The sequence below is a fragment of the Mirounga leonina genome, unplaced genomic scaffold, assembly GCF_011800145.1.
Source record: "Mirounga leonina isolate KUSES-001 unplaced genomic scaffold, KU_Mleo_1.0 Mir_168, whole genome shotgun sequence".
Lineage (NCBI taxonomy): Eukaryota > Metazoa > Chordata > Mammalia > Carnivora > Phocidae > Mirounga > Mirounga leonina.
This window is the reverse complement of record NW_023270426.1, coordinates 41,706,666-41,716,786: the sequence shown is the minus strand read 5'-3', so window position 1 is coordinate 41,716,786 and position 10,121 is coordinate 41,706,666.

Genomic DNA, 10,121 nt, shown 5'->3' with positions numbered 1-10,121 from the left:
ATTGCTGCTGAGTTAGAGATATGCAGTCCCATGAGGGATTCTGTCATCTACCCCTTGCGGGTCATTCATCTTGGCTAACTCCCATTCACACGGTATTAATACATCAGGAAGCAGAGCTAGCAGTAAATATTTCAGGGCACCCAAATATTTATCTTGACATGGGTGTCATTTATCTTGACAAAGAGCAAAAGCTGTATCTCTAACAATCTACATTATTGAGCTTATCAATGTGCAAATGCACCACTCAGAGTGGTTCTCCCAAACTTTAATCCTAGACCTTCTATTCTAGCTCTGCTCTCCCCTTCTCTCACACTCATACACACACACACACACACACACACACGTCTGTACGTATCCATGTACATATGTATGTGTTTGCTACCAGCCTACATGTGTGTCTCCTGTACTAGAATGTGAGTTCTGGAATACAGATATTTTTGTCTGTGGTGTTCCCTGCTATATCTCTAAAACCTACAACAGTGCCTGCCATACAGAAGCACTAGTAAATATTTGTGAAATGAATGTAAGGATTATGCTAATTTTTATTTAGTACCATCAAAACAGTTTGCTTATTTTAGGTAATTAGGCTGTATATGGGGGTTAATGGTCACAAACTAATGCTCTATGAGCTCCAGGGAGCTTTAGTCTTACCAATGAATGCTTATTCATTTGAAGATATGTGTTACTCTTGCTAAGTAACTGTCGAATACATCATTACCTCAGGACTCAAAATGTATGACAAACCTGTGGATATTTGGAGAAGGTTCTGGACAAAGTGATTATATAAATAAGTTTGTGAGGCATTTAGTTCCAAGTTTTCTTAGTTCTAAGTTATCTTAGATAACTGAATTTACATATTCCAAATACATCTGGTACAGACCCAAGAGCCTCTCAATTGTCATTTTGCAAACTGCTAGCTTTGATAAACAGAGCCAGCGATGAACTCTGTTTGATGGGACCCCTCCTTTACATGTAGACTTCATTCAAGATAGCAGTGAAGATGATGATGATAAGAGCGACAGAAATCCCAACCAATCGGCAGCCATTGCCATTTCTGGAGGCTTTAGACGCACTGTTTCATTTACCCTCTGCCCCCACACCTCTGTGAAGTTGCTCCTACTGGTAATAATTAAATGAAGCAATCCTTGTGAAGCACAACTTACACCTAGTAATTGTTCTAAAATTGTTAGATGTTAGATTATCATTTTAACGATGAAGAAACTCAGTGAGGTAACTCATCCAATATCACAGAGATGGTAATCGAAGTACTGGGATCTGACCTGGAACTGAATTCTGTCTCCAGATATGAACCCTCAGCCTCTGGACAGTTTTGCTTCTCCTGAGGTCTGTTCCTCTATCCTCAATGTCATCCCTCCATGTTCTAAAACTCCACAGCTATATTTAATGTAAGAGGCTAAGCTGGAATAATAGAATCATTAAATATGGTTAATCAAAATTCTTTTTTTAATTTTATTTTATTATGTTATGTTAGTCGCCATACATCACTAGTTTTTGATGTAGTGATCCACGATTCATTGTTTTTGTATAACACCCAGTACTCCATGCTATACATGCCATCCTTAATTCCCATCACCAGGCTAACCCATCCCCTCTAAAACCCTCAGTTTGTTTCTCAGAGTCCATAGTCTCTCACAGTTCATCACTCCCTCCGATATCCCCCCCTTCATTTTTCCCTTCCTTCTCCTAATGTCCTCCATGCTAGTCCTTATGTTCCACAAATAAGTGAAACCATATGATAATTGACTTTCTCTGCTTGACTTATTTCACGTAGCATAATCTCCTCCAGTCCCATCCATGTTGATGTAAAAGTTGGGTCCTCCAGAAAAGGACACCCATCCTTTCTGATGGCTGAGTAATATCCCATTGTATATATGGACAACAACTTCTTTATACATTCACCTGTTGAAGGGCATCTCGGCTCTTTCCACAGTTTGGCTATTGCGGACATTGCTGCTATGAACATTGGGGTGCATATGGCCCTTCTTTTCACTACATCTGATGTCTTTGGGGTAAATACCCAGGAGTGCAATTGCTGGGTCATAGGGTAGCTCTATTTTTAATTTTTTGAGGAACCTCCACACTGTTTTCCAAAGTGGCTTTACCAACTTGCATTCCCACCAACAGTGTAAGAGGGTTCCCCTTTCTCCACAACCTCTCCAACATTTGTTGTTTCTTGCCTTGTCAATTTTTGCCATCCTAACTGGTATAAGGTGGTATCTCAGTGTGGTTTTGATTTGAGTTTCCCTGATACCTAATGATGATGAACATTTTTTCATGTGTCTGTTAGCCATTTGTATATCTTCTTTGGAGAAGTGTCTGTTCACGTCTTTGGCCCGTTTTTTGACTTGATTATTCGTTTTCTGGGTGTTGAGTTTGAGAAGTTCTTTATAGATCTTGGATACCAGCCCTTTATCTGTAGTGTCATTTGCAAATATCTTCTCTCATCCTTGGGTTGCCTCTTTGTATTGTTGACTGTTTCCTTTGCTGTGCAGAAGCTTTTTATCTTGATGAAGTCCCAAAAGTTCATTTTTGCTTCTCTTCACTAGCCTTTGGAGATGTATCTTGAAAGAAGTTGCTGTGGCCAATGTCACAGAGGTTACTGCTTATGTTCTCCTCTAGGATTTTGATGGATTCCAGTCTCACATTGAGGTCTTTCATCCACTTTGAGTTTATCTTTGTGAATGGTGTTAGAGAATGGTCGAGTTTCATTCTTCTGCATGTGGCTGTCCAATTTTCTCAACACCATTTATTGAAGAGACTTTTTTCCATTGCATATTTTTTCCTGCTTTGTCGAAGATTATTTGACCACAGAGTTGAGGGTCCATATCTGGGTTCTCTATTCTGTTCCATTGGTCTGTATGTCTGTTTTTGTGCCAGTACCATGCTGTCTTGGTGATCACAGCTTTGTAATATAGCTTGAAATTGGGCAATGTGATGCCCCCAGCTTTGTTTTTCTTTTTCAACATCTCCTTGGCGATTCGGGGTCTTTTCTGATTCCATACAAATTTTAGAATTCTTTGTTCCAGCACTTTGAAAAATGTCATTGGAATTTTGATCGGGATGGCATTGAAGGTATAGATTGCTCTGGGTAGCATAGACATTTTAACAATGTTTATTCTTCCGATCCATGAGCATGGAATATTTTTCCATCTTTTTGTGTCTTCTTCAATTTCTTTCATGAGTGTTCTGTAGTTCCTAGAGTATAGATCCTTTACCTCTTGGTTAGGTTTATTCCAAGGTATCTTATGGTTTTTGGTGCTATTGTAAATGGAATCGTTTCTCTAATTTCTCTTTCTACAGTTGCATTGTTAGTGTATAAGAAAGCAATTGACTTCTGTGCATTGATTTTGTATCCTGCCACATTACTGAATTGCTGGATGAGTTCTAGTAATTTGGAGGTAGAGTCGTTTGGGTCTTCCACATAAAGTATCATGTCATCTACGAAAAGAGAGTTTGACTTCTTTGCCAATTTGAATACCTTTTATTTCTTTTTGTTGTCTGATTGCTGTTGCTAGGACTTCTAGTACTGTGTTGAACAATAGTGGTGAGAGTGGGCATCCTTAACGTGTTCCTGATCTTAAGGGAAAGGGTCTCAGCTTTCCCCATTGAGGATGATATTCGCTCTGGGTTTTTCACAGATGGATTTTATGAACTTGAGGAATGATCCCTCTATCCCTACACTCTGAAGAGTTTTAATCAGGAAAGGATGTTGTATTTTGTCAAATGCTTTTTCTGCATCAACTGAGAGGACCATATAGTTCCTCTCTCTCCTCTTATTAATGTGTTCTATCACACTGATTGATTTGTGAATATTGAACCACCCTTGCATCCCAGGAATAAATCCCACTTGGTCGTGGTGGATGATCCTTTTAATGTACTGTTGGATCCTATTAGCTAGGATTTTGTTGAGGATTTTGGAATCCATATTCATCAGGAATATTGGTCTGAAATTCTTTTTGATGAGGTGTTTGCCTGGTTTGGGGATTAAGGTAATGCTGGCCTCATAGAATGAGTCTGGAAGCTTTCCTTCTGTTTCTATTTTTTTGAAACAGCTTCAGTAGAATAGGTATTATTTCTTCGTTGAATGTTTGGTAGAATTCCCCAGGGAATCCATCAGGCCCCAGACTCTTGTTTTTTGGGACATTTTTGATCACTGCTTCAATCTCATATTCAGGTTGTCAATTTCTTCCTGTTTCAGTCTTGGGAGTTTATAGCTTTCCAGGAAGGCATCCATTTCATCCAGGTTGCTCAGCTTATTGGCATATAGTTATTGATAATAATTTCTAATAATTCTTTCTATTTCCTTGGTATTAGTCATGATCTCTCCCCTTTCATTCATGATTTTATTAATTTGGGTCCTTTCTCTTTTCTTTTGGATAAGTCTGGCCAGTGGTTTATCGATCTTATTAATTCTTTCAAAGAACCAACTTCTAGTTTCGTTGATCTGATCTGTGTTTCTGGTTTCTAATTGATTTCTGCTCTAATTTTAATTATTTCTCTTCTAATGTGTGGCTTAGGCATCATTTGTTGCTTTTTCTCTAGTTCTTTAAGGTGTAGAGTTAGTTGGTGAATTTGGGATTTTTCTATGTTTTTGAGTGAGGCTTGGATGGCTATATATTTCCGCCTTAGAACCGCCTTTGCAGTATCCTACAGGTTTTGGACCGATGTGTTTTCATTCTCATTGGTTTCCATGAATTGTTTAAGTTCTTCTTTGATTTCCTGGTTGACCCAAACATTCTTGAGCAGAGTGGTCTTTAGCTTCCAAGTGTTTGAATTTCTACCAAATTTTTTCTTGTGATTGAGTTCCAGTTTTAGAGCATTGTGGTCTGAGAATATGCAGGGAATAATCTCGATTTTTTGGTATCAGTTGAGACCTGATTTGTGACCCAGTATGTGGTCTATTCTGGAGAAAGTTCCATGTGTGCTCGAGAAGAATGAGTATTCTGTTGTTTTAGGGTGGAATGTTCTGTAAATATCTATGAGGTCCATCTGGTCCAGTGTGTCATTCAAAGCTCTTGTTTCCTTGTTGATTTTCTGCTTAGATGATCTGTCCATTGCTGAGAGTGGAGTATTGAGGTCTCCTACAATTAATGTATTGTTATCAATATGACTCTTTATTTTGGTTAACAGTGGCTTATGTAGATGGCTGCTCCCATGTTGGGGGCATAGATATTTACAATTGTTAGATCTTCTTGTTGGATAGACCCTTTAAGAATGATATAGTGTCCTTCTGTGTCTCTTATTACAGATTTTAGTTTAAAATCTAATTTGTCTGATATAAGAACTGCTACCCCAGCTTTCTTTTGAGGTCCGCTGGCATGGAAGATGGATCTCCATCCCTTCACTTTCAGTCTGGATGTATCTTTAGGTTCAAAATGAGTCTCTTGTAGACAGCATATGGATGGGTCCTGTCTTTTTATCCAATCTGCAACCCTGTGCCATTTTATGGGAGCATTTAGGCCATTCACGTTGAGAGTGATTACTGAAAGATATGAATTAATTGTCATCATGTTGCCTGTGAAGACCTTGTTTTTATAGACTGTCCCTGTAAATTTCTTTTCTATATCATTTTTGGGGTCTTTCTCCTTTTATAGAACCCCCCTTAATATTTCTTGCAGGGCCGGCTTAGTGGTCACATATTCTTTCAGTTTCTGATGGTCTTGGAAGCGTTGCATCTCTCCATCCATTCTAAATGACAGCCTTGCCAGATAAAATATTCTTGGCTGCATATTCTCTCGTTTAGTACCCTGAACATGTCTTGCCAGCCCTTTAAGGCTTGCCGGGTCTCTGTGGATAAGTCTGATGTTTTTCTGATGTTCCTCCCTCTGTACGTAAGGAATCTCTTCCCCCTAACTGCCCTTAGGATGGTTTCCTTGGTTCTAAGATTCGCAAGTTTTACTATTACATGCTGGGGTGTTGGCCTGTTTTCCTTGATCTTAGGAGGAGTCCGCTCTGCCTCTAGGACACAAATGTTTGTTTCATTCCCCAGATTCGGGAAGTTCTCAGCTACGATTTGCTCAAATATATCTTCTAGTCCTCTCTCTCTCTCCATCCCCTAAGGGATTCCAATAATTCTGACATTGGAATGTCAACTTTCATGGATTCTGAGTTGTTTTTCCCTGGCCTCCTCTTTTCCCTTTTTCTCTATTATATGGTCTTCTAGGTCACCAATTCGTTCTTCTGCCTCACTTACCCTAGCTGTTAGATTATCTAGATTAGATTGGATCTCACTGACAGCATTTTTTTAAAGATTTATTTATTTATTTGAGAGAGCGAGAATGAGAGCGAGCGAGAATGAGAGAGAGTACATTAGAGGGGGAGGGTCAGAGAGAGAAGCAGGGAGCCCAATGCGTGACTCGATCCCAGGACTCCAGGATCATGACCTGAGCCGAAGGCAGTCGCTTAACCAACGGAACCACCCAGTCGCCCCTCACTGATAGCATTTTTAAGTTCTGCCAATTCAGCTTTCATTTCTGCCCTTAGAGATTCTATGTTGCCATTAATCGATTTCTCCATTCTAGCTATTGTCTTCACAATTGCTAGCCTGAATTCCATCTCCCACATCTTGGTTATATCTGAATCCATTTGTAAATCTGCAGCATAAGTCATAATCTCTGAGTTTTTCCTATTTTGGGGGTTCCTCCTCCCAGTCATTCTGTTGATGGATGGTTGAGGGAATGTATAGGGTCCAAATTATTGACCACAACCCAAGCAAGATGCACCTGTTTTCTAGGGACCTTAGGGTTGTTGGCCTCTTGTTTTCCCAGCCTGTCTTCTGAGGGAGGGGCCTGCCACGCTGTCACACAGGCAACCCTGTTTGGGCAGAGTTGTCCTGCCCCCTGTGGTGGGGGATGGGCTCAGTGAAAACTGGTTTTTTGGGGCTTTTGTTCCCTGGCGGCTTTTCCTGGCAGCTTTCTGCATCTCTTCTGAGAGTCAGAGCAGAAGAGACCATTTCCAACCCTCTGCCTCAGAGCAGAGAGATCGCAGTCTGTTCTTCAGTGAGCTCTCCAGGCCACACTATCTCCGTTTTTGTCTGGGCTGCTATAAACTGCAGCATCCTGGGTTGTGTGCCCCTCAGTAGTGCTCCTAGTCCTCACCTCCAGGTCGGGGCACATCTCTGCCCTTTGTGCTTCTAAAACCACCAGCTGCCCCCAGTTCGCATGCGCGGCCCCGCCACTCTGGGTTTCAGTCTAGGGGGCTGCCCTAAAGTCCTTTCCCCATCACTACTTGTCTGCAAGTCTGTGCCCTGTCCCCAGCAGGGGAGGCTACTGCTCACCAGCGGTGTAGGATCCCCATGGCCAGGCTCCCTCCCACTGCCATTTATCCTCCAATATCTGCCCACGGAATCACAGCTCCCTGCTTTGTACCTCGAAACCAACCGCCCACAATATTCTGTTTGTAAAGATCCAGATCTATATTCTTACATCTCAGGCTGATTTCATGGGTGTTCAGAGTGGTCTGGTAGATATCCACCTCAATTCCGGGGACCAGTTGGAATAGGGTCCCCTACTCCTCTGCCATCTTTTCCCTTTCAGTGTAGATCAGCGTTCTCAACTCTGGTTAATCAAAATTCTTGAAGAAAATTCAGGTAACTCTGAATTCACTGATTTAGTAAGGTTAGCATTAATTCAATAATGCTCATATATTGACACTTTTCTGTTCATATTGTCACAGGTCACAGACCTGACTGGGTTGTTGAATGAAACTGTCACCAATTCATCTCAGCTAATTGGAAATGTAGAAAATCCATTTCTTCTATGTTAGACAACTAGCTATATTTGAATTACATATGGTAATGTGAATAGCCTCAACCTAATACCATGAACACAATTCTGCAAATCTGCTTTAAATCCAGTTTCCATTATAGGATTTCATACAAATTACATTTTGTCTCCCACTGGAAAAACAACAGGTTCCTAAATGAAAAGTCATTTGCAAACAAAAATGCACGAGAATGATACTATTTATAAAAAGCTACCCATGTGAATAATGACAAAGGATAAAATACTACTAGCAAGTCTATACTCCAAGTTAGTCACAAACTTAACATGCCATAAGTCATGCTTGCTGTGTGAAATCTGAAGATGAAGACAGTCTGGCCCACTGTCTCCCTAATCTGCTTGGAGAAAACCAGGTATTTGACCTGAACAGTATTTCTGTCTTTTTCCATTTCCCATATGGAATCTTCAAAGAGCACAAAGATATAATAAGTAATTCATTTATTTATATGCTTCCTACCAAGTATTTTCCCCCTAATCCACTTTAATGAACAGCTCTTCTAGAGCAAAGGAAGCTGACCATCTGGCAGACACAACTCAAATACTTATTTTAGTCAGAGTAATTGAATATGAGGATGTGATGAGGAGAACGAGATTTTGCTGAACAGAACTGATCCTGGTCAGCAATTCCTAATCAGTGGCTAATCTCACTTGGGCTGCATGAAACCTGAAGCTAGTTAACTCTCAGCTTCTTCTCAAGCACCCAAGAGTCAGCTTCTAGAAACAACGACTGCACCTAAAGACGCAACATTTGTTCTTTGCACCACCCAACCCTTCTGGGTCTGTAAGTCTAGTCCAAGTTCAGGCTCCCACTGGAATGCCAGCCCTCTTTGTGGGCTTCTTTTACTTACCTTATACTTGCCTTCAAGCCACCCTGCCTCCCACTTTCCTACAAACAACACTACTCTCTATCAGGCACAAATGACTTTTAAGTCTTATTTCTACAATACAAATGTAAATTCTTGAAGGACACAGGCCACAATGAATTCTTCTAAAGCAAATACTTTTTTTTTTTTAAAGATTTTATTTATTTGACAGAGAGAGACACAGCGAGAGAGGGAACACAAGCAGGGGGAGTGGGAGAGGGAGAAGCAGGCTTCCCGCCGAGCAGGGAGCCCGATGCGGGGCTCGATCCCAGGACCCTGGGATCATGACCTGAGCCGAAGGCAGATGCTTAACGACTGAGCCACCCAGGTGCCCCTAAAGCAAATACTTTTAGAGGAAATGCATCCTTGACTGATTTCAATATAACTGCTTTTATGGGATACCTACTCAGTGCAAGCACTGCACTCCAGGAACCAACTGCCCAATAAGCTGTTTCTCTAGATTGAAGAAGTATTTTAAAGTTAATTTGGACTTGAGAAATCACTGGAAACTTCCCTCTTTTTGTAAGAGGAACAGATGTAGAACTAAAAAAAACAACACTATATCCTTCTCGTTTTTCAAGATGAGGACCAAGTCCTGTTAGCTATTTCCCATCATAAGTCCTTGCTCTTCTAAGTGTGATCCATGGACTGATCCATAGCATTAGTATCACCTGGATCTTATTAGAACTGCAGCAACGCAGACCCCACCCAAAACCCAGTGAATCAGAATGCACTTTCACAAGATCCTCAGGCAGATTATATGCACATTAAATTTTAAGTACTGATTTAGTTCCTAACTTTTTCCTTTTAACATCATATTTTGCCTTTGGTTTCACTTTATTGGATTTTTTAAAAAGAACTATGTCTAATGTAACAAATCAAACAATATAAAATTGTAGGTGTAAAAAGGTTAACAATCATTCCCATCCTGGCCACCTGTGAAAATCCATGTTAAAAGCTGACTGTGGGGGCGCCTGGGTGGTAGAGTCAGTTAAGCGGCGACTCCTGGTTTTGGCTCAAGATGTGATCTCAGGGTCATGAGATCAAGCCCCCTGTGCGGCTCTGTTCTCAGCACAGATTCTGCTTAGGTTTCTCTCTCTCCTTCTTCTGCCCCTCCCCAACCCCAATGTGTGCACGGTCTCTCTCTGTCTCTCTCAAATAAATAAACAAATCTTTAAAAAAAAAAAGTTGACTGTGTGACATCTCTAACCAGGTTCATCTATCCTTACACCAAATCGAATGTGCACATAATATCTGAGTGATGGAACAATGTTATTTTCAATCAGCTCTAGAATGTGGGCACTGACACACCGCATCAGCTGCCTACACCTGCCCAAGCCATTTCTCGGATTCCCTAGGTGCTAATGGGCATTTTCACAGTAATCTGTGCACAATCACCAACCTCCAAGCAATAAAACAAAGATGAATAAAGTGGGCAGACAGAATAAATCTTCAG